Below are 23330 nucleotides of genomic sequence, written 5' to 3'. Positions count from 1 at the left end.
TTTCAAATCTTTTAGCATCATTTAAATACTAATTCTGGCTCAAAAAAGTCTTCCAAACTACTCAGCTTCTGAAAAGACTGCGTGGCCTTTGTAAAACTAAGACAAAATGCATTTTCTCTGGGATATTACTTTATGTTCAAAGAATTACAACACAATAAGGCTCAGATTCAGGCTCCACTATCATCATTGACATGTCTAGCATCTCTAGAAATAAAATCCACTAAAGGCAATAAATCAACAATGCACTATTGAAAGTTTCCTTTTGAAAACACATAAAGGTAAACTATGTTATTCCAGAGAAAAACATTATTTTAAAGGAATTCACTTACTCTCCTTAACACTTTATTTGTGCCAGCACATGTACTCATGCAGGTGTTGCCATTACCATTAAAATGCCTCCTAATAAGAACCTTTTGTGCTTGGGACAAATGTATATTCGGAGATGGGAGAGAGCAGCTTCCAGAATGACTCCCATGATGGTGGTCCTGGCAGTGGAAGTGGTCACCTTCTGAGTAAGTTACTGCCTTTCATTGGTTCAGTTTTTCTCATCTGTGAATTGTGGTTCTACTAGATCTTTAAATAGTCTTGTGATGGGGCACCTGGGTGGCACCATCAGTTAAGCATCCAACTCTTGATTTTGGCTCAGGTCATGATCTCATGTTTGGGCTTAAGATTCTCTCTTCCTCTCCCTCTGCCTCCTCCCCCACTTGCATTCTCACCCTTTCTCTCTGAAAAATAAATTAAATAAATAAATAGTAAATACTCCTGTGGAACTTTCTCTCTATGAAAAAAACTCACTGAGTGCTAGTGAACCCCAGAATTTGTTATAATAATCTAACAAATTCATGACATGATGACATGAATCTGACTCATATATTTAATGGAGAGATTATGGGCTTCAGTTGTTGTTTTGAATACATCTTATATAAATATAATAGTCATTAGGAGAACGTTATTTTAAATTTGAATGACTCCATTTACAACAAAAAGCAGCTAAGCTTTTTTAGATGACTTCTGTATCTGAGGCTCAAGACCACCTGAAACCTTTTCTTCCAGCCAACAGACAGCCATAATTTAGCTGGCAATTGGGTTTTTCCAAGCTCATGATATGGCTTTTCTTTTATAGCCAGAGTACTGAAAGTAATCTAGTGAGACTGATAAGAAGACTATTTTCTGGCTGTGTTTCTCAAGCTTTTCATGAAAATCCATAAAAATTAGCTTACACAGACATTCTGTGACATTCCTATGGAGCAGTATGGGCAATAAGCTAGAAGAAGCATATTAGTATGCAGTATTAATGTGAGCTCCCCTTTCCCTTTGGTGACATAAATGAACAATTTGCAAGCAGATTATTACCTAGCCATGTTACGAATTTTCCATTCTTTTTTTTAGACACTCTTTAAAAAAAAATTGATGTCTGGCTGGGGACAATTAAAAGAGATTAGCACATATGGCCTAGTGGCATAAGTCAAGAAGTTTTAACATTTTTATTTAATTTAATGACCATATTTAATGCCTTGTATTTTGAAAGTTTAGCTAGAGCTTAAATTAGGTCAGATCTCATTCTTTTATGTTTTCTGTTTCATTCTCCTTCTTTCTCCAAGTGTGTATGAGATAAAAAAAAGAGTAGAACATTTCTTTTATCTAAAATGTCATATAATCTTTTATGGATATCCCTCCTACGAAAAACAACAAAAATACCATCCTAAAAAAGAAATACCCACAAATAAATTCAATGATAGACACTTAAGTCTGAGAAATGGAAATTGATAGCAACTCTTGAATTCCTGTTTGATTCTTCTTTTATCTTGTCCCATAATGGTTGCAGCATTCACTCAAACTTGTAACTTGAGAATTGCAAAGCAAACCCAAATTGTGGAAACCTCTCCTAACCAGACAAATTCTATTTCATTCCAGTCTTAGATCAATATAGGACCTGCTTTCCAAATTAAGTTTTGTGTATTTGGGCTATTGGATTTTTACAAAACCTGAGAGCAGTCATTAAGCTAACTAAATTTAAGTTTTGTTTGTTATCATGTGAACGTTGTGTTCTGATTAGAAACGGAGGTATGTTTATTTTATAGGGCTAAATTTTTTATTACTATACATGCATGTACATAGTTGCACTAGTCTTAGAGCCAAAAAGATACTTTTTACCCTGGTTTTTTTTTATTTTTGCCTCTTAAATAACCTTTTTCATGTTTCCATTATATATTTTTTTCAAAACCCCAGTATGATCTTGTTGAACTCTTAAGTGGGCACCACCTGCATGTCCCAGAGATACTGAGATCTCAGCTTGTCCAGACTGACTATCTTACCAGGTTGGCTCTAAGAGCCCCTATCTGTGCTTAGTTATTGGTGTAATCATGTCAGAAGTCTCCAATTATCCTTGATAATTCCTTGCCTCTCAATCCCAGCTCCAAATGATTACTGAAGCCTGTCAATTGGACCAGAGATATGTCTTTGAAGTCGAAGCCTCTTGCTCTTTATTTCCATAGACACAGCTGTAGTCCAGGCGAATCCAAGCTGCTTTGTGGCGCAATGCCCTTTATTAGCCACGTGACAAGTTTTAACCCTTCTCGGCTTTGGCTTTCGCTTACTCCGCTATTCAGAGGAGGGTAAACTCACCTCCTAGTGTTACTTCAAGGCTAGCTGAGGTAGTGGACATAAAGCATTTAGCAGATTTCTGACGTGCAGGAAGTTGAATCTTACCTAGGTGAGGGATGAAATAAAAGAGAAGGTTGTACTCTACACAGACATTAAAAAGGCTTGGAAACTTGAAGCAGCATTACCCATTCAGGAATAAGAATTGCTTACTTAAGTATCAAGAGTTTCCCATGTGCATTGCTATGAGATAAAGATACTAGACTGAGGACTTAATATAACGATACTCATAGCTAAATTAGATTTGTGCAATTAAAAAAATGCAAAGTACAAGAGAAGAGCCTATTCTACTCAAATGACAAGTAAATACTACTGTCAGACACTGGGAGGAACATGCATTCGTACCTTAAGAGCACCTCCTCAGAAAGTATCCTCAGCAAGTGGTTGAGGGAGCAGGTGTTTTCAGCTCTTAAGAGTGAATGATGGGAAATGATTACAGCAGCTACTTTGGCAACACTTTATTTTTGTTTATTTACAATATTAAAAATTAAAGTTTTGCATGGCTCTGTACTCTGAATCTGAAATTACAAATACTAATAAACTTTAGACTGAGAATATTTTTACTTTAGTCTTTCAACTAGGCTTCGCTTATTTGCAACAATTATTTCTTTCTTCTGTCCCCTTTCCTTTTTTTTTTTTTTTTTTTTTTTTTTCTGTCCCCTTTCCAAAAGCTGTTCCTCTTATCTTTAATTGATTCAGGCTAATTGTATGTGCACCTGCCCTGAGGGAAGGAACACTTCTTTAGAATCAGTGCTGTAGGGCAGCAAACAGATGTATGTCCTAAAAAATACACTGTATAGTTTTGTCTATTGTGTACCTTTATATGCTGATAATAAATCACACTTCTGTGTGTACTCCAGTGATTTTTTTTTCCACCCTTAAGATTATATTTTGAGTTACATCCATGTTGATACTCTGGCTCATTTTCAAAAGTGTATGATATAGAACTCCATGAATTTAAACATGTTTTACCTATCAATACATTTGAATTATTTCTGGTTTTTGTCTATTTCACACTTTGACATTTTAAAATTTATCTCCAGTGTGCATATAGAAAGAGTTCTCTATGTTGTATTCCTTAGGATAGAATTGCTGGGCGTAGTATAGATGTAAACTTTTTTTTTTTTTTGATGTAAACTTTAAAAGTGAATGCTTATTTGTTTTCCACTGACTGTACCGACTTCCACTAACTGTACCACTGACTGTATACTCCCCCCAGTATTTTATAAAGTTTGTATTCTACTGTATGCTTTCCAATATTTCAATTCTCAATCTTTTAAGTTTTTATCACTATCAGGAAATAGCTCCTTTTGTTTTTATTTTGCATTTGCTTAACTTGGTGAGTTTGGCCCCTCATTTTTTTTCTTTTGTCAAATGCTGCTTTATTTTCCTTTTTTTTAAAAAAAAAATTATTAATGAGAGACACAGAGAGAGAGAGAGAGAGAGAGAGAGAGAGAGAAAGAGAGAGAAGCAAAGACACAGGCAGAGGGAGAAGCAGGCCCCATGCAGGGAACCCAATGTGGGACTCCATCCCGGGACTCCAGGATGGATCATGCCCTGGGCTGAAAAAAATGCTTAACCACTGAGTCACCCAGGCATCCCATGTTTTCCCATTTTTATAATATATTGTTTGCTTTTACATATTGCGTTGCAGGAATTATCTACATATTCTGGATATAATGTTTCCTTGGTCATACTTGGAAAATATTTTTTTCCTCATGTAGTTTGTTCTCTTTTTCATGGTGATTTGATAAGTTCTTTATTTTAATGCATTTGAATATATTGATCCTTTCCTTAGGATCCTTTAATGCCTTATTTTAGAAATCCTTCACTACTGTGATGTGTTCTCCAATGCTTTCATTAAAGTTTGTTTTGTCTTTTTTTAAGTTCTGTCTCTCACTACAAGTAAGTTTGAGTCTATGTAAAATAATTTTTTTTGTATTGGTGAAAAGCAGAGTTCAAATTTTATTTATTTAATATGAATACCAAGTTGCCCCAGCACTATTTGTGGATAGTTAATCCTTTCCCAAATGACTGGGAATTCTATCTCTGTCATATCTCAGCCATATCTATATCTATATCTGTATCTGTATCTATATCTATCTATATGGAGAGAGAGAGACAGAAAGGTCTATTTCTAGGCCTACCCGGTACTTCGTTTCACTGGTCTATTCTTCTATGCCAGTACTACATTGTCAGTTAAATTTTCTTAATAAGTTTTATGTTTAGTAAGGCACTTTCCTATTCCTCTTTTTTCATCCTCCTCCATTGTCTTCCTCATGAATAATTTAGCTAGTCTCAATCCTCAGTTCTTACATATAAATTTTAGAAACAACGTCTGAGGGATCCCTGGGTGGCGCAGCAGTTTGGCGCCTGCCTTTGGCCCAGGGCGCGATCCTGGAGACTCGGGATCGAATCCCACGTCGGGCTCCCGGTGCATGGAGCCTGCTTCTCCCTCTGTCTGTGTCTCTGCCTCTCTCTCTCTCTGTGACTATCATAAATAAATAAAAATTAAAAAAAAAAAAAAAAGAAAGAAACAACGTCTGAGCTTGTCCAACCTCAAATTCTCTTGGGATTTGAATGGAAACTTTAATTTCTTAATCTATTTAGGAAGACTGGCCTATTTTTTGTCTTTCTATCCATGAATACGGTATTTATTTTCATTTGCACAGACTTTTATTTCTTTCATCATAATATTATTTTAATCCTCTTTATATTTATTCCTGGCTACTATATTTTTGGGGTTTTGTTGGAAATAGTATGCTTGTCAAATTAAATGTCCTATTTTCAGATATACAGAAATTCAACTGATTTTAGTATATTATCCTTATATTTGTCAATCTTACTATACTCTTATTCTAATAATCTGCAGAAAATTGAGTTTGTCCATAGAGACAATTATGTAATCTACAAATAATAATAAGCCTTCTTTCTTCTTTTCTAATTCTCATTCTTTATTTTTATTATATTACACTAAGATCTCCAGTAGAATAGAATGGAAATGATTATGAAATATATCAATGGTTTCTTCTTTTTCAAGGAAATGTTTACCTTCAAGAAAATGATAGAGTTGGCTTGCTAATATTTAGAATTTTTGCAGCTATGCTTACAAAGATAGCATAAGTTGGTCTTTAATACTCTCTATTTTGGGACGCCTGGGTGACTCAGTGGTTGAATTCCTACCTTCCACGTGATCCTGGAGCCAGGATCCAGTTCTGCATCAGGCTCCCTGCATGGAGCCTGCTTCTCTCTCTGCCTATGTCTCTGCCTCTCTCTCTCTCTGTGTCTTTCATGAACAAATAAATAAATAAAATCTTAAAAAAATACTCTCTATTTTTATATTCCTTATATGATTTTCATGCCAACATTATACTACCTTCATCAATTGAGTTGGCAAGTGGTCTCTTCTGTTAAAGATTTTGTTTTTTGAATGTTTGATAGAACTCACCTATAAAATCATCTAAGATTGATATTTTATTCCTGGGAAGACTCTTTGTCATTATTGGAAAATTAATTTTTGATAGGTCTTATTTTTCTAAAATTATTTCATTTTAACCAAATTTTCAACTTTATTAGCAAAGATTGTCCATAATAATCTTTCTAATCATTCTAATATCCGGTTCATATATATTAAATTCTCTTTTTATCCTTCTAGTATTTATTTATGCCTAATTTTTTTATTAATCAATCTTTTCAAGCTTATATGCAATTATCTCTTCAAAGACTTATCTTTGGGTTTTGTTAATCCTTTCTACCTATATTTTCTGTCTTTGTTTGCTTTTATCTTTATACTTCTGATTTCTATGGAATTATAGTTTTTTAAAAATATATTTAATTAGATAATTAATGAATTATCATATTTCTTCTAATGTAAATACTTAAGGATATATATTTCCCTGTAATACTACTTTAGTTCTATCCCTCAAGCTTTGATATATAGGATTTTTTTTTATAAGATCTAATTTTTTTTTTTTTAGCATTTTAAGGCTCAAAGAAAGATTGAAGAGAAGGTACAGAGATTGCCCATATACTCCCTGTTCCCATACATACATAATGTATTGATAATGTTCCCATTATCAATATCCCCCACCTCAGTGGTACATTTGTTACAATTGATGATCCTATAATGACACATCATAATCACCCAAAGTCCATCACTTACGTTAGGGTTTACTCTTCGTGTTATACATTCTGAAGGTTTGGACAAATGTAAAATGGCATGTATCTATCATAATATTATCATGTAGAGTATGTTTATTGACCTAACATTTTTCTGTGCCTCTATGATCATGAGAGACATTGGTCTGCAATTTTCTTTTCTTGCATTTCTTTTTTTTTTTTTCTTTTCTTGCATTTCTTTATCAGGTTTTAGTATAAAAGTAATTCTGGCCTTATGAAATGAATTAGGAAGTATTCTCTGCTCTATCTTCTGGAAGAGATTTTAATGATTGGTATAATTTGTTCTTTATATTTTGGCATAATTTACTAGTGAGCCCACACTTTCTGTTTTGGAAGGTTATTGATTATCGATTCAATTTCTTTAATAGATGTAGGCCTTTTCTGATGTCTGTTTATTCTCATGTGAATTTTGACAGATTATGTCTTTCCAGTAATTGGTCCATGTCATCTAGGTTATCAGAGTTGTGGGCATAGAGTTATTCAAAATATTTCTTTATTATCCTTTTAATATCTGTGGGATCTCTGATGATGCTCCCTCTCTTATTTCTGATATTAGTAATTTGTGTCTTTTCTCTTTTTCCTTAGTTAGCCTGGGGAGAGGCTTATCAATTTCACTGACCTTTTCAAAGAACCAGCTTTTGGTTTTGTTGATTTTTCTCTATTGATTTTTCTGTTTACAGTTTCATTGATTTTTTTTGCTCTAATTTTTATAATTTCTTTTCTTATGATTATTTTGGAATTAATTTTATCTTCTTTTTGTAGTATCCTAGAAGCTTAATGATTGATTTTAGATCTTCTTTTAGAATATATGCATTTACTACCATAAATATCTCTTTAAGCACTACTTTAACTGTATCCTACAAACTTAGATAAATTGCATTTTTATTTTTATTCAGTTAAAAATACTTAAAATTTCTCTGAATATTTCTTCTTTGACCCATGGGTTATTTAGAAGTGCATTGCTCAATCTCCAGGTATTTGGGAATTTTCCAAGTATCTTTCTGTTACTGATTTCTGTGGTCTAAGAGCAAACATTATATGATTTCTATTTTTTCAAAGTTGGTAAGCTGCGTTTAATGGCCCAGAATATGGTCTATCTTGGTAAATGTTCCATGTGAGCTTGAGAAGAATGTGTATCCTGCTGTCATTGGATGAGGTAATTTATACATGCCAATTGTACCAGTTGGTTGATAGCATTAAGTTCAGGTATGTCCTTAATGATTTTCTGCCTGCTGAAACTGCTCATTTCTGAAAGAAGGATTTTGAATTCTCCAACTATGATAGATTATTATAATTCTGCCAATTTTTTCCGACATAGTTTCATGCTCTGTTGTTAGACACATATGTGGTAATGATAGGTAAGAATCATTATTCTTTGATATTTAATATATTCTAGCTTTTAGTTTGATTTTTTTTGGGGGGGGCTATGAGTTAGGAAGTGGTATATTTTTAATTTGCATCTGAATGACTCTAAAAGTTATCTTGTTATTGTACTAAGTGCATTTTTAAAAACAACATGCTCTCCAAGAAATTGATTCTTTGAAATTTGTTGATGTTTGCTTTATTCTATGTAATTTGTCATTTTTTGCAAATATTCCATGTGTCTTTGAAAGAAAATATATTTGCAGTTTGGGGGTGCAATTATATCCATTTGAGCAAACTTTATAGTTGCCTTATTATATTTTATCATTTCAATCCTTATTAATTTATTTTTTGATTGGTCTTTCAATTATTGAGGTAGTTACCTTAACCTTCTAATATGACGGTAAATTTATTAATTTTTTGTGTATTTTGAAAAATATTTTTAGCCACATGCCAATTTAGAATTACATCTTGAGACCTCAAATCTTTTATCAGTAGGAAGTGACTTCAGACAGATATTTACAAGTAGATAAACCTATTATGTACTGTTTCTCAGATATATGCGAATGCGTTGTATATCATACCAATAAATGCAACTGAAGGTGGAAACAATCCTAAATCTTTCAGAATAAATGAAAAATATTTCAAAGAAAAGAGGCTGGTATGACTAATTCATGAGGCATAAAGAACTTCCATCAGAGGGGATTAATATTAAAATACAGTGTCACAATTTAATAGGTAGTGTTTTCATTTTTTTCATTTTTCTTTTTAGTAGGCTGTAAAATAATAATACCCCTCTAATTCAGTGGCATATTAGATTAAAAGAAATAAAATAGCTTGATATTTATTTAAATCCACCCTGCTCATCTTTGCTTTTTTTTCTGGAAATTTTAGTCTATTTCCATTTCAAGATAGTTTATTTGTAGTTCTTATTTGGTCTATTTATCCCATAATATTTACAACCCTACAGTATTTTTATTTTTATTTTTTTAAGATTTTATTTATTTATTCATGGGAGACACAGAGAGGCAGAGACATAAGCAGAGGGAGAAGCAGGCTCCATTCAGGGAGCCTGATGTGGGGCTTCATCCTGGGACTCCAAGATCACACCCTACACTGAAGGCAGATGCTCAACCACTGAGCCACCCAGGCGTCCCCCCTACAGTATTTTTAAATTCTATTTTATTTCTTTAACTCACAAATTAGATATTATTACTGTTCTCCATAGTCAGTGTTTGGTCAGTTTCCATTTTCTTTGTTCACCGGTTCTTACAACTCATCTTTTTTCTTAAATCATTCTCTATAGTTCTAATGTATTTCCTTTAGAAGTTTCCCTAGAAATGTATGTTAGTATTAAAATTCTCAGGTTTTATTTGTATAAAATTGTCTTTATATCTTTCTCAAACTGGGAAAAGTATTTCACTGGGACCATAATTCTGGAATGGTAGTTATGTTCTCTTAGCTTTTAAGATATTATTTCTTTATCTTCTGTCTTATCTGTTGCTATGTAGAAGTTAGTCATTACTGTAATTTTTTCTGGATTCTTTTAAGATCTTTTTATTCTCAGTATTTTGAAATTTTATAATCAAACAATTTTTTTGTTTATACTCCTTGGGATTCCCTGGTTTCCTAAGACGGAATTCTGTTCTCTTTCATCAATATTAAAAATTCTCAGCCTTAGCATCTTTGCATATTTGGCTATTGTTCTCTCCAATCTCTCATTCTAAAATTACAATAAAGTATAAACCAGAACAATTTACTATATTCCCATAAATGTTAACCTTGCCTTCATGGAGAGAGTTAGAGAATATAATGTTGAGCAAAATAACTCAGTCAGAGAAGGATAAGGACCATATGATTTCACTCATATGTGGAATTTAAGAAACAAAACAAATGAGCACAGGGGGGAGGAAAAAAGAGTGGGAGAGCAAACCAAGAAACAGACTTAACTCTACAGAGTAAACTGATGGTTACCAGAGTGAAGTGGGTGGGGGATGGGTAAAATAGATGATGAGCACAGGATGATGTAGGGAATTGTTGAATCACTATATTGTATACTGGAAACTAATGTAACACTCTATGTTAACTAACTGGAATTTAAAAGTTTACCTCATCTTATTTATTTTGTCAATTCTCTGTGGTACATTCTATGTAATCTTCAGTACTCTCTTCCTGTTTATTCCATTTTTACTGTGTTAAATAGCATATTAGATACATCATTGAATTCTTAGCAAATATATTGAATTTAACACATTCTGAATTCCTTATATGTGTTATAATATTTACTATTTTCTAGAAATTCTATGCAGTTATTTAAATGCTCCTTGTCATTTTTTAGTTGTTTGGGTTTTTTTTTTTATAGTTTGATATGCATTTTGAACATATTAAATGTAGTTATATTTCTATGTAATAATTCTATAAATTTCTTGATGTTTGAGATTCCAAAAATTTTCATTTCAGATTATTTTCTCTAAGCAGCTTGCTTCTTTGGTTATTTTGTGATTTCTTAGTCATAGGCTTATGTTTCTTGGACCTTTATCTATTGGAACTCTGAGGTCGGAGGTTGAAGTTAATCAACGCACTCATTTTTGTTGTTGTTTTTGTTTTTAGGCAGTTGAGGGCACTAGCTGTATAACTTTAAACATTCAGTTTAAGGCTTTTTTAATCCATCAAATATTCTTCCTAATGCCATGTGATGTCTGGTTTATGATTAGGAACAACCTGGAAAAAAAAAAAAAGGAACAACCTGTCACCTCCATACAGACCTTCACCCACCACCATACAGAATGAAGGCTGAAGCAGACAAAATTTTTTTCATCAAGAATGTTTTTGGATGGGCAGGGATGGGGGGCGACTGGATGACGGGCACTGAGGGGGGCACTTGATTGGATGAGCACTGGGTGTTGTTCTATATGTTGGCAAATTGAACACCAATAAAAAAATTACTACAAAAAATTAAATTAAAAAAAGAATGTCTTTGGAAAAAAAATTAATTGATTAAAAAAATGTTTTTGGACAGCCTGGGTGGCTCAACGGTTTAGCATCGGCTTCAGCCCAGGGCCTGATCCTGGAGACCCGGGATCAAGTCCCACATCAGGCTCCCTGCATGGGGCCTGCTTCTGGAACTCTGTTTCATACTGGAAGTGTTACTTCAGGCAGCTAACCCTCTTAATGCCAGAAAAAGAAGGTACACTTCTAGGAGTATTTCTACTGTTATAGTGAAAGAATTTAACTGTTATAAATAAAGAACTAAAACTCAAAATCAAGCTGAGTTTACTGGGAGAGTCTTCCTACATAACAGGCAATTGATCTGGAATAAAAAGGGCCCTGATAATTGAAATGAGGATGTAGAAGAAAATCAGAAAACTCACTAGAGAACTCTGAAATTCATTATCTTCTGAGTCTTCCCAATCTTAGAAGGGGCAACTTCTGCTGCTGCTACTGTCTCCCCTTTTCTTCACTAGCCAATTTCTATTCTAGCATCAAGACACTGTCATTCTTGGGATACCTGGATGGTTCAGCAGTTGAGCATCTGCCTTCAGCTCAGGGCATGATCCTGGAGTTCCAGGATTGAATTCCACATCGGGCTCCCTACATGAAGCCTGCTACTCCCTCTGCCTATGTCTCTGCCTCTCTCTCTCTCTCTCTCTCTCTCTCTCTCTCTCTGTCTCTCGTGAATTAATAAATAAAATATTAAAAAAAAAAAGACACTGTCATTCTCTTACCTGAGATCACCTTCCAAAAGGAAGCCAGCTCCTGTCTCCTATTTTATCAAAGCCTAATAAATTTGTATCTCAACATGCCCTCAGTAATTAAATCCAAGTTTGCACCCTGGAGGAGAAGTGCCCACACAAAAGAACTGTAGAACTCTTAATATATATTAGAAAAGATCTCAGGAATATATATGGAAATGAAATTCTAGGGTACTCAGTTAAGCATGAAAAAATATAACTTCAGATTAGGTTAAATTTGCCAATAATGAAGCACTTGCTAGAAAACCCTGATTCTGATAGTTTCCTGGGTGGACTAAAGATAGATTTCACGCAGTATTTATTGGCAAATGAAAATAAAATCCAGTATATAGGGGGAACCTGGGTGGCTCGGTCGGTTCGGTGTCTGCCTTTGGCTCAGGTCATGATCCCAAAGTCCCAGGATCAAGCCCCCTGTTGGGCTCCCTGGCTCAGCAGGGAGCCTTCTTCTCCCTCTGCCCTTCCCCCTCCTCATGCTCTCTCTTGCTCTCTCACTCTCTCTCAAAATCTTTTTTAAAAATTCAATAAATAAGGATGAACACTGGGTGTTATACTATGTTGGCAAATCGAACTCCAATAAAAAAATACCCAAAAAAATCAATCAATAAATAAAATAAGATGGTTAAAGTAATTGAAATATGCACATGTATACAAACATACATTTGCCTTTTGGAAGAAAGCAATTATTAGAATAGATTATTAAAATCGCATTGATACACTGTTTATAAGAGGCACACTTAAAACGCAAGGACACACACACAAAAAAAAAACTGGAAGAAGACAATTTTATCAGTGAGGACTTTCAGAGTCTAGAGGCAATTTCAATCACATTTGGTGTCCTGCTTTGACCCTTTTACCAGGTGGCCTGAAACTCTGCCAGTGTTTGGTGGTGCTCAGAGTAAGAGAAGACTCTCTCCATTAGCCAGCCTGCAATACACATGATAACTGGATCCATATGAAACAGCAAGTACAATGACACATGGGCCTTTGACAATCAGGATGCTACCTGGTCCATGATAAGACCCATAGGAGACTCAATGTCCCTTTCAGTTGTCAACAAAGCCAGCCTCTTTATGGTAAGTTACAGTATTTGTGAGAAGGAGTTTCTGGTTTGCTTCTGGGTTCAAGTGTTAACTGAGTGAATTGAGAATGTGGGGCTCAAACTGATCTTAATGAATTAGATCCTACCTATCACATCTTATATTTATTTAGCCACACACTCAGATGTGCCATGTGCCATTTGATCATTTGGAAGAGTATTTTTCAAACTGTTTTGACTGAGATGCACAGAAAGAAATATTCTCTTCATGTACATACTCATACATATTTGAAAAAAAGTTCTGCAATATTAAAAATACTTTGTGTACTAAACACTGTGATGTTTTATTTTGTCCTACTTAATAACTTCACTATTTTATTTGATTTTAAGTTTATTTTTAGTAATCTCTTCACCCAAGTGGTACTCAAACCCACAGCCCCAAGATCAAGAGTTGCAGGCTCCTCTGACTAAGCCAGCTCCCCAATTCACTATTTTAAATGGTGAAGATTCTATACCTGGATGAAAACTGTCATCATTTGTGGTCACCTCAAGGTAACTGTGTCCTTTCAAGTTAGAATTACAAACAATAATAATTTTTTTCAAGTAAATAGCCTAGTTTTAGGGATATCAGCTTATGTTCTTTTATAAACATCATTACATATTTGTAATACCATACTGAAAATAACTGACAGTCTGTTAGTATAAAAAATTTTATCCTTGGAAGTTTCTTTAAAAATCACTTTTTATCAAAAAACTGTCATGTCAAACCCACAACTATATGGTCAATTAATCTTCAACAAAGCGGGAATGAATATCCATTGTAAAAAAGTCTCTTCAACAAATAGTTTTGAGAAAACTGGATAGGAACATGCAGCAGAATGAAACTGGATCACTTTCTTATACCATACACAAACATAAACTCAAAATGGATTAAAGACCTAACTGAGACATAAAACCATAAAAATCCTAAAAGAGAGGACAAGAGGTAACTTCTTTGATTTCAGCTATCTTCTGTCTAGGTATGTCTCCTGAGGTAAGAGAAACAAAAATTTAAAAAATTGTTGGGACTTCATCAAAATAAAAAGCTTCTGAACAGTGAAGGAAACAATCAACAAAACTAAAAGTCAACCTATGGAATGGGAGAAAATCTTCTCAAATGACATACCTGATAAAAGGTTAGTATTCAAATATATAAAGAACTTATACAATTCAATACCCCAAAAGTGAATAATCTAATTTAAGAATGGGCAAAAGACATAAATAGACTTTTTTCCAAAGAAGGCATACAAATGCCAACAGACACATGAAAAGGTGCTCCACATCACTCATGGTCAGGGAAATGCAAGTAAAACCTTTATCATCTCACAGCAGTCAGAATGGCTAAAAACAATACAAACAACAGGTGTTGACTAGGATGTGGAGAAAGGGGAACTCTCTTGCACTCTTGGTGGGAATGCAGACTGATGTAGCCACTATAGAAACCAATATGGAGGTTCCCCAAAAAGTTAAAAATAGAGTGACCATATGACTCAGCATTTGTACTACTAGGTATTTACCCAAAGAATACAAAAACTCTAATCCGAAGGGATACATGCATCCTGATGTTTATAGCAGCATTACCTACAATAGCCAAATTATGGAAACAGCCCAAGTCTCCACCAACTGATGGATGGATAGAAATCGTACACCATACACCATACATATACAGGCATATTAGCCATAAAAAATAATGAAGTCTTGCCATTTTTAACAATGTGGATAGAGCTAAAGAATATTATGCTAAGTGAAACAAGTCAGAGAAAGATAAATACCAAATGATTTTGCTTATATGCGGAATTTAAAAAACAAAACGAACAAAGGGGGGAAAAAGAGAGGCAAACCAAGAAACTGACTCTTAGCTATAGAGAACAAACTTATGGGTACCAGATGGGAGGTGAGGGGAGTTAAATAGGTGATGGGTGCTAAGGAGTGCACTTGTGATGAGCGCTGGTATTGTGTGAAAGTGTGGAATCACTATGTTGTACACCTGAAACTAGTATTACAGTATATTAACTAACTGGAATTTAAATAAAAACTTAAAAAAAACTTTCACATCATTGATGTGACATCATTGATCTAAGGTCTGAAGAAGTAAGCAACTCACTACGTTTACACAGTACTGAACATTAGAGCCAAAACTACAATTCAGATCTGCTGATACCTCACCTGTATTCTTAAATGTCCTTTGTTTCAGTGTGTTTAATAAGGGAGCTTCTCCTTTGTAATCCATGTTTAGCACTGAGTAAAAATAATAACTTAGCTTCATCAAAATGGTTCTAAGGGGTGAGTAAATTTTTCACAAAGGGATTCTAATGATCTTTATACCTTGCTCAAGTACTATTCAGATTCAGAAAGAGAGAAATAGCCCCAGACTGGGATGCACTTTCATCATTCCATGCAACCCAGATAATTATATTGTCTTTTTTTTTTAAAGATTTTATGTATTTATTCACGAGAGAGAGAGAGAGAGAGGCAGAGACACAGGCAGAGGGATAAGCAGGCTCTATGCAGTGAGCCCGACGTGGGACTCGATCCTGGGTTTCCAGGATCAGGCCCCAGGCTGACGGCGGCACTAAACCGGTAAGCCCCCTGGGCTGCCCCATATTGTCTTAATGCTAACATTAACGTTTTGCTGAATAAACTCAAAATATATTTTTCTCAAAACACAACAGTGTAGAAAATGAGCAAGTACTAGCATGACTTTTATTATTACTTTTGTTGTGTAAAATGTCATTTGGAAGCCAAATGTAGCATCTATACCCAAAGACATGCCTGATGGATTTAAAACATTTTTAGAAGTTTTCAAGAAGGGTGCTCTAATAATGTCACTATTTAGTGTCCTCCCTTCATCTTATAAATAGTTAATTTCAACAAAAATAAGGAGAAAGTAAAACCAAAAGCGTGTACCTCCATATCAGAATGGACTAGTATTTATGCATGGGACTTGGATAGTTTTTTAAAAAGATTTTATGTATTCATGACAGACACAGGGAGAGAGGCAGAGACAGGCAGAGGGAGAAGCAGGCTCCCTGCGGGGAGCCTGATGCAGTACTCAATCCCAGGACTCCGGGATCTCAACCTCAGCCAAAGGCAGATGCTCAACCACTGAGCCACCCAGGCCCCCCTGGACTTGGATAATTTAGATACTCTGTCTTTTTTGTGTTCGGGCCCACTTCCACTATTTTTTCCATCTCTTTCACACAACCTATCTGTGTCTGGAAATCAATTCAAACATCTGGATATGGCTAATGATTCCAATGTCTGTTACCATGTCATTGAAATATCGTAGCCATTTACTGAATATCCATGAGGTGTACTCTCGGGTTTGCTCTCTCAACCATCGCTCTGCCAGCAATGGTGAAATGGAGAGAAATTTGGCTGTTCCTAAAATTTGGTCTCAATTATGTAACATAGCAGTCACCAACCCTATTTTTATTGTTTGGCGCCAACCTCTGTTGCCGTTTCTGCTATGTACTTTTTATTTTCCTGGTTCTTTACATATTTGTACTCTATTACACAATTCTAGAGTTCTTCACTATTATTGGAATTCTCCACTTGTGTTAAATCTGCCTCTGGCAAACCAAGAAACTTAGAAGTTGTTTTGTATAAAACAAATTCAATGGTGCTTGATAACACCCATGTGATTATAAAAAACAGTTCACATTTGCTAGCATGTTCAAAGCCAAAAGAATTGAGATTGGGCAACATGACCTTTATTAGAATCATTAATTTCACATTACCATGACAGGTCCTGAGCATTAAGCTAGGAGCTTGGTGAGCACCAGTCCAGTTAATCCTCACCACCATCATGAAGACAGAAGTGCCATTAGTATTTCATCCTCTTCTTTGTGGATAAGGAAGGTGAGGCATGGGCAATTGTAGTTTGTCACTCAAGCCACAGTGGTTAGTAAGAGGAGGAATAAAGCCATGAATCCAGGCTTATCTGCAGTTAGTGTTTGGCATGTACAGTTTTAAGTAAATGAAAATTAGCCAGGATATATGAATAAAAGTCAATACAATACTTTTATTCCTTTAAATAACTTTTTGTTAATGAAAATGCTTCCATAAAAAACAAAGGTTACTATTACATTGTACGCTGGAATATGACCAAATATTTAGTGGTTTCCCTTACTTGTGAAAGACAGGCTTTTTTCAAATGAGAAATATTGCCTATTAATTAGAAAAACTATTTCAAGTAAGATTTAAAGCAGGAATCACAAACCTAAATAGTGGCTGGCTGGATAACATGAGTGCCTCAGGAGGGTTAAGGGTAGTATTAACTAGGGAGTATGCTCTAATCCAGTGGTACTCAAAGTGTGATACCCCTCACCTGCAGCATCAGCATCACCTATGATCTTAGAAATATATTCATTGACCATCCCAAACCTACAGAATCAGCAGCTCTGAGGGTGAGGCCCAGCAATCGGCCTAGCATTGACCCTCCAGGTGATTCTGATTAATGCTTAGGTAAGATATTGGTACTGATCCCCAACCAATGGTTTTGGCTTTATGGGTTTCAGTCACTTGTTGCCAGGGGGAGCCAGTGAGACCACTTTATAAAGCTTTCTGAGTTTTCAAAGGATGCCAGAATTAATTGTATTTTTCTTCCCCCCTCCCTTGTATCTCTTGTTGCAGCTCTGACATGCCCTAAGTTCAGTTCTCCTTTGCATCTCCCTCAGATCAGAGTCTAGGAGTTGTAATCCCATTTTATTTAGAGAGATGTTCTTGAAGTTTTAGCCTAAGTGAGAAGTAAGCAATGGCAGCTATGCTGCATGTAGAGGCAGGTGAAGAGGGTAGGGGACACAATTCCCCTAGATGTACTAAAAACAGTTAGTTTCTAGGATCTACTCTGTATCTGTTGATCCTGAGATGGCTGCTCTATAAGGGCTCCCACATGACTGCTTACTATTGTTCCAAATGTTTGAACGCTTTTCTTTACTTTTTTTCTTTTCTGGGAGATCTCAGTAGTTTCACCTTTTCAGGTTTCTTTGTCAATAAGCAGTGTTTTTGTTTTCTGCCTTCAGGAATTCCTCATCATTTGTGTTGATGGGAGCCTTTCTTGTATATTATGCATGCTTGCAAAATCTGAGGCTGGGTTCATCCAACTCCGCCTGCTATTGGACCAACCTAAACCAGTTCCATTTTAAGACAAAGTCCTAAATTCTTGCAAAGGCCTACAAGTATCTCTGTGGTCTGGCTTCTGGATCTCGGTGACTGTCTCCCTTCATTTTTCATTCTCCTTCACCCCTTCTGTCACACTGGCCCTCCTGCCATTTCTCAGACTTGGTGAGCTTATTCACATCTCCAGCATGCTCCATACTCTTCTGCCAGATTTTCTTATAGGCCAGGCCTTTAATCCATCCAACTCTCTGTTGTGTGCCACCTCTTCAAGGGTCTTCAAGCTCAGACCATCCGGTCAAAAGTAGTTTTTCTAAGATGTGCTGATGTGTTGATGTGTGTGTGTGTGATGGAATACTATGCAGCCATAAAAAGATAAGCTCTTGCCATTTGTAACAACATAGATGGACCTAGAAGGTATTATATTAAGTGAAATAAGTCAGATAAAGACGGATACTGTATGATTTCACTCATGTGTAGAATCTAAAAATAGAGGAATAAACAAACAAAAAGCAGAATCAGACCTATAAATACAGAGAATAAACTGATGACTGTCAGAAAGGAAGAAGGTAGAGGGATAGAAAAAATAGGTGAAGGGGAGTGGGAAATAAAGGCTTCCGGTTATGGGACGAATAAGTCATGGGAATAAAAGGTACAGCACAGGGAATATAGTCAATGATACTGTAAAGGTGTTGTATGGTGACAGATGGTAGCTACACTTGTGGTGAGTAGAGCATAACATGGATATTGAATTGTTAGGCTACATATATGACACTAATATAACATTGTGTGTCAACTATATTCAATTAAAATGTTTTAAAGGAGTTTCTCTATTCCCTCAATCCTGTTTTATTTTTCCCAGTAGCTCTCACTTCCTGACAGTGCGCTACATATATTTTTGTCTAACTTATTTGTCACTCTACATCCAGCACATGGAACAATATTTAGCATTGACAGTACATACCCATGGAATGAACAAATGCAGCAGTCATGGCCACTATAAAATCTTACAAGTAGATATTAAATATTTGAGTTAAGTCTACTTTTGTTATCTCGTTCAAGCTAAACCACAGAAAAAGTAAAAAAGAAAAAAAGAAAATCACTCCTGCATGGGTCTATTTATTCAAATAAATAGTACATCAGTAGCTAATATAATAAGTTCAACAATCTTAAAATCTGAAATTATATATTGACATATGTAGTGAAATACATTCTATCATCATTTCTGAAAAGCTGCCACGAGGATGGACTGCTTAATCATTAAACACAAAGAAGGGAAGAGACCATTGTCCTCCTCCATTCTGTATGATTTATTTTCTGTTCCATTTGTTATTTGTCTAGTGCTTGTCACCATAGCATCTACGCCTCAGTAAAAGGCACTCAGGAAAGGCTGGAGTTGAAAAATTATGCCCTGAAATTCTCAATGGAAGGCACCCTGCCCAAGAGAAAGATCCTCCAACTGGATTGCTAACTAATGTCCTAAACAATCACAGACTATCAGTGTCCCTGCCTGAGCCTGTTTCTCATTTGTAAGATGACAAACTTGAAACTGAGTGACATCAAAGGTCTCCTTTCATTCAAATTCTCTGCAATGAAAGAACTCTAAATATGGTTAGCTTTAAACACATCCTGCAATATTTTCCTGCATTCATTTTTTGTTACATCATAGCAGTCACTGATTCTGAAAGACTTTTTTAAAAAGATTTACTTATTCATAGAGAGAGTATGAGTGAGGGGAGGGGCAGTGGGAGAGCAAGAATCTTAAGCAGACTGACTGAGTGTGAAGCCTGACATGGGGTTCAACCTCACAACCCTGAGATCATGACCTGAGGTGGAATCAAGAGTTGGAGGCTTAACCAACTGAGTCACCCAGGTGCCCCCCAAAGACTTTTTTATGATAAACATAAAAACAGCAGGAATAAAAAAACCTACCTGAGGAAATGGTACAGTTTCCATCCAGTGCTCCCAGCCTCAGCTGTCTCACATGTAAGATACAAATGAGAAGGCCTAGAAAGAAGTGATTGTCAGCAGGAAACTAGAGCCACACTGGGTAAGTGAAAAGCTGGTTTCTACCACTCTAGATCAATGACCTTGGGCAAGTCATTTAACTTATCTGGGCCTCCATTGCTGTATCTGGAAAACAAAGATACTTTATAGATTTTCTGAGAGTTAAATGAATATATTTGAGTGAGGTACTGAGAATATTGCCTGGCATCTAGAAAATATTAAAGTGTTTCTACTATCAGTGTTTCTACTAATTTTCTACTATGATTATCTAATTCAAAGGGTGAATATAAGAATTAAGCAAGAAAATACATATTAAAATAACAATATATACCAGAAAGAAATTCATTAATCCAACTAATATTTATTGAGGACTTCCTCTGTGCCAGTCACTGGTCTAGATACTGGGGACATAGTATTGAATGAAAGTCCCTGCTCTCATGGGGTTTGTACTCTAGTGGAGAGGGACAGGAAATGTAAAAATAAGCATAATGTTTAAAATAGTAAAAATTGGTTAGAATGAAAATAATTTGGAAGAGAAAATGTTTAGGTCCTATTATATTTAAGATGAGCAAAGAAGTCTTGTCTGACGAGATTATTTTTTCCCAAGATAACTCATATGATAAATAGAACTTTACAAATGCAGAGTGTCAATGCCATTATCATTCTATTTCCTTAAAATTTATTGTTATGAAGTAAGGGTTTGCATTTGGTATGCCATTGCTATTATTCTAATAAAAATTAGTAGTGACAAGTGTCTTTTTGATAGCTCACTGATGCATTTGGAAAACATGCTATATTTTTGTCATTTTCAATACAAAATATTAACATAGAATTCATCCTATGATGAATAACTTTTAAACATGATACACATCATAGTAATTTTTTAGTATTCACTATACCTTTACAATGTGTATTTAATATGTGCAAAACATAAAAGCCATCAAGCACTGATTAGGAAGTTGAAGATTACAGAGATGTCCATATTCATACCAGCAATAGAGCAGTACTCAAACCCAGATCCTTGATTCTAAATTTAGAATTCCTTCCACTACTCTAACCTTCCCAAATAATAATATATTTAATTGGCTATAATTGGCAATGTCTTAATTCTTAAATACTTATAATTGGCCTTTCCTTCCGTTGTTTTCATTCCTGAGGACCAGATCACGCACAATAATTTCATTTGTGGCATTAGTGGACGTTCATGGCCTTTGCCCTCAGATGAGAAAAATGTAGAATTTATTATTTCTCATATTCAGTATCTCATTTATAATTCAATAGTTTTTTTTTCTTCTGTAGACTTTTCTTCAATGGTAAACAATTTACCCAATAAACCTGTTTAACTCCAATAAGGATATCAGAAGAATATGAAACACAGCAGTTCTAGAACAATATGTTCTACTGAAGCGTAGAAGGCTACATGTAGTATGTACTATGGTATGGACTGAAATACATGAAGGCTACATGTACATGTACTATGGTATGGACTGAAATACATAAAACATGAAGACACTGATTTTCATAGTGGTGTAACATCTGGAGCAGCAAATGGGGTCAGGCTGTGCTTAGTCACCTGTGTGTCAGAAAAAGACATCCACACTTAGACAAACTGAGTAAAAGTAAGAGGCAGTAATTTAAAATTTGTATTCAAATATTGTACCTATAGAGATATTGAAGTATTTCTAACAACACATTTTCTTTCCCTTTTTAAAATATTTATTTATTTATTTATTTATTTATTTATTTATTTATTTAGAGAGAAAGAGAGAGAGAGAATGCAAGCAGGGGGAGAGGGAGAAAGTATCCTCAAGCAGACTCCCAACAGCATGTGGAGCCTGATGCAGGGCTTGATCCCAGAACCCTGAGATCATGAATTGAGCTGAAAGCAAGAGTCAGTCACTGAATCCACTGAGCCACCCAGACACCCCTAAACAGCACATTTTCAATTCATGAGACTGGATACACCGGAATGTATTATTTTAGAAGCATTTATAAATATAGTCCCATTAAGTCATTTTATAAAAAGTAACAAATGGCATTTCTGTTGCTTTATTACCTTCTCCATTTTTTTGCAATGTGATTTTCTTGACTTGGAAAAAAACAAAAAACAACAAACCCTGGTGACTTATTCTCCTAAATAGGGCAAAAATAGGAAAGAGGCCATACAAACGAATCCACACATTAATGTTGTATTTTATGCTTTCTCTAAAAGTGTTTGTATACATCATGTCATTTAAAGTCCATGATCATGTGTGAAATATTAGAAGAGTACCTGGCATAGAGCTAGAAGTTAATAATGCTATTTATTATAAATTTCCAGGAGCACCTCAAACTCAATAGATCTAAACTATACTCCTTCTCATTCCCTCACTTCTATAATCTCTTTCTGTTTTTTCTCACCTGACTTGGTGAATGGCATCACTTAGACACTGTAGCCTGTGAGCTGGGAGATATCACAACATAACTACCATCCTCTGCTCTAAATTCTGGATGGCAGTGCATTGGTTCAGGTGCTCATGATGTTTTTCCAAAACTGTTGCAGTCACCTTCCTCTTAATCTAAAAGAATCCCCATCCCAGACCCATTACAATTTAATTGATGCACAGCTAGGAGAAGCGATCCAGTCCTGTTGGCTGCCTACAGAACCTTAAATATTCCCCTGATTTTAGCATAAAACTCAAAAACTGTCCCTGCCCCAAACTCTTTCTTGTCACTCATCACCAGCCCAACCTCATCCTTCTGCTATTCACTCCCTCCACACTAAATTACATGTGGTTCTCAGAGTACCCTATGTTCTATCAAACCTTTCTTCCTTTGCGCAGCCTATTTCATCTGAAAAGAACATTCCTTCCTACTTCATGTCCTGGAAAAGCTTTTCTGACTTTTTAAGACTTGCTCCAGGCATCCATTCCGGGTAACAATGACCCTGACCTCAGCGGGGCAGCTCCTCCTCGGAGGTCTGTGACCATATTGACTGGTTTATTTCCACCATGGCCTTCATCCATTTTCACCATGATTCATTTGTTAAATATTTATTAAATAATGAATCTCAAAGATAAAAGACACAGTTCGTGCTCCTAATCTGCATACTGGTCAATGTGGGAGGAAGCTGAACAATTACCATAACCATTATATCATAAAGGAGGCTCTTAAAATGCTGACTGGGTGTTGTT

General features: G+C 35.4%; 1 long non-coding RNA gene across 2 annotated transcripts in view; it reads left to right on the top strand.

Annotated features, from left to right (window-relative positions):
• The window catches only part of LOC140599901 (uncharacterized), a 32591-nt gene extending 18423 nt beyond the window's left edge, over positions 1–14168 (top strand). Inside the window, exons 4-6 of one of the 2 annotated variants that reach the window (XR_012002933.1) lie at positions 12815–13030; positions 13384–13545; positions 14013–14168. This is a non-coding gene — a long non-coding RNA (uncharacterized lncRNA). Of the gene's footprint in view, positions 1–12814; positions 13326–13383; positions 13546–14012 lie in introns of those variants that run through there. The other variant, XR_012002932.1, reaches the window with a different exon arrangement.
• The last annotated feature ends 9162 nt before the right edge of the window (positions 14169–23330 follow it).

This window comes from Vulpes vulpes, chromosome 8, assembly GCF_048418805.1.
Source record: "Vulpes vulpes isolate BD-2025 chromosome 8, VulVul3, whole genome shotgun sequence".
In the NCBI taxonomy this organism is placed as follows: Eukaryota; Metazoa; Chordata; class Mammalia; order Carnivora; family Canidae; genus Vulpes; species Vulpes vulpes.
This window is presented reverse-complemented; position numbering and strand designations above follow the sequence as displayed.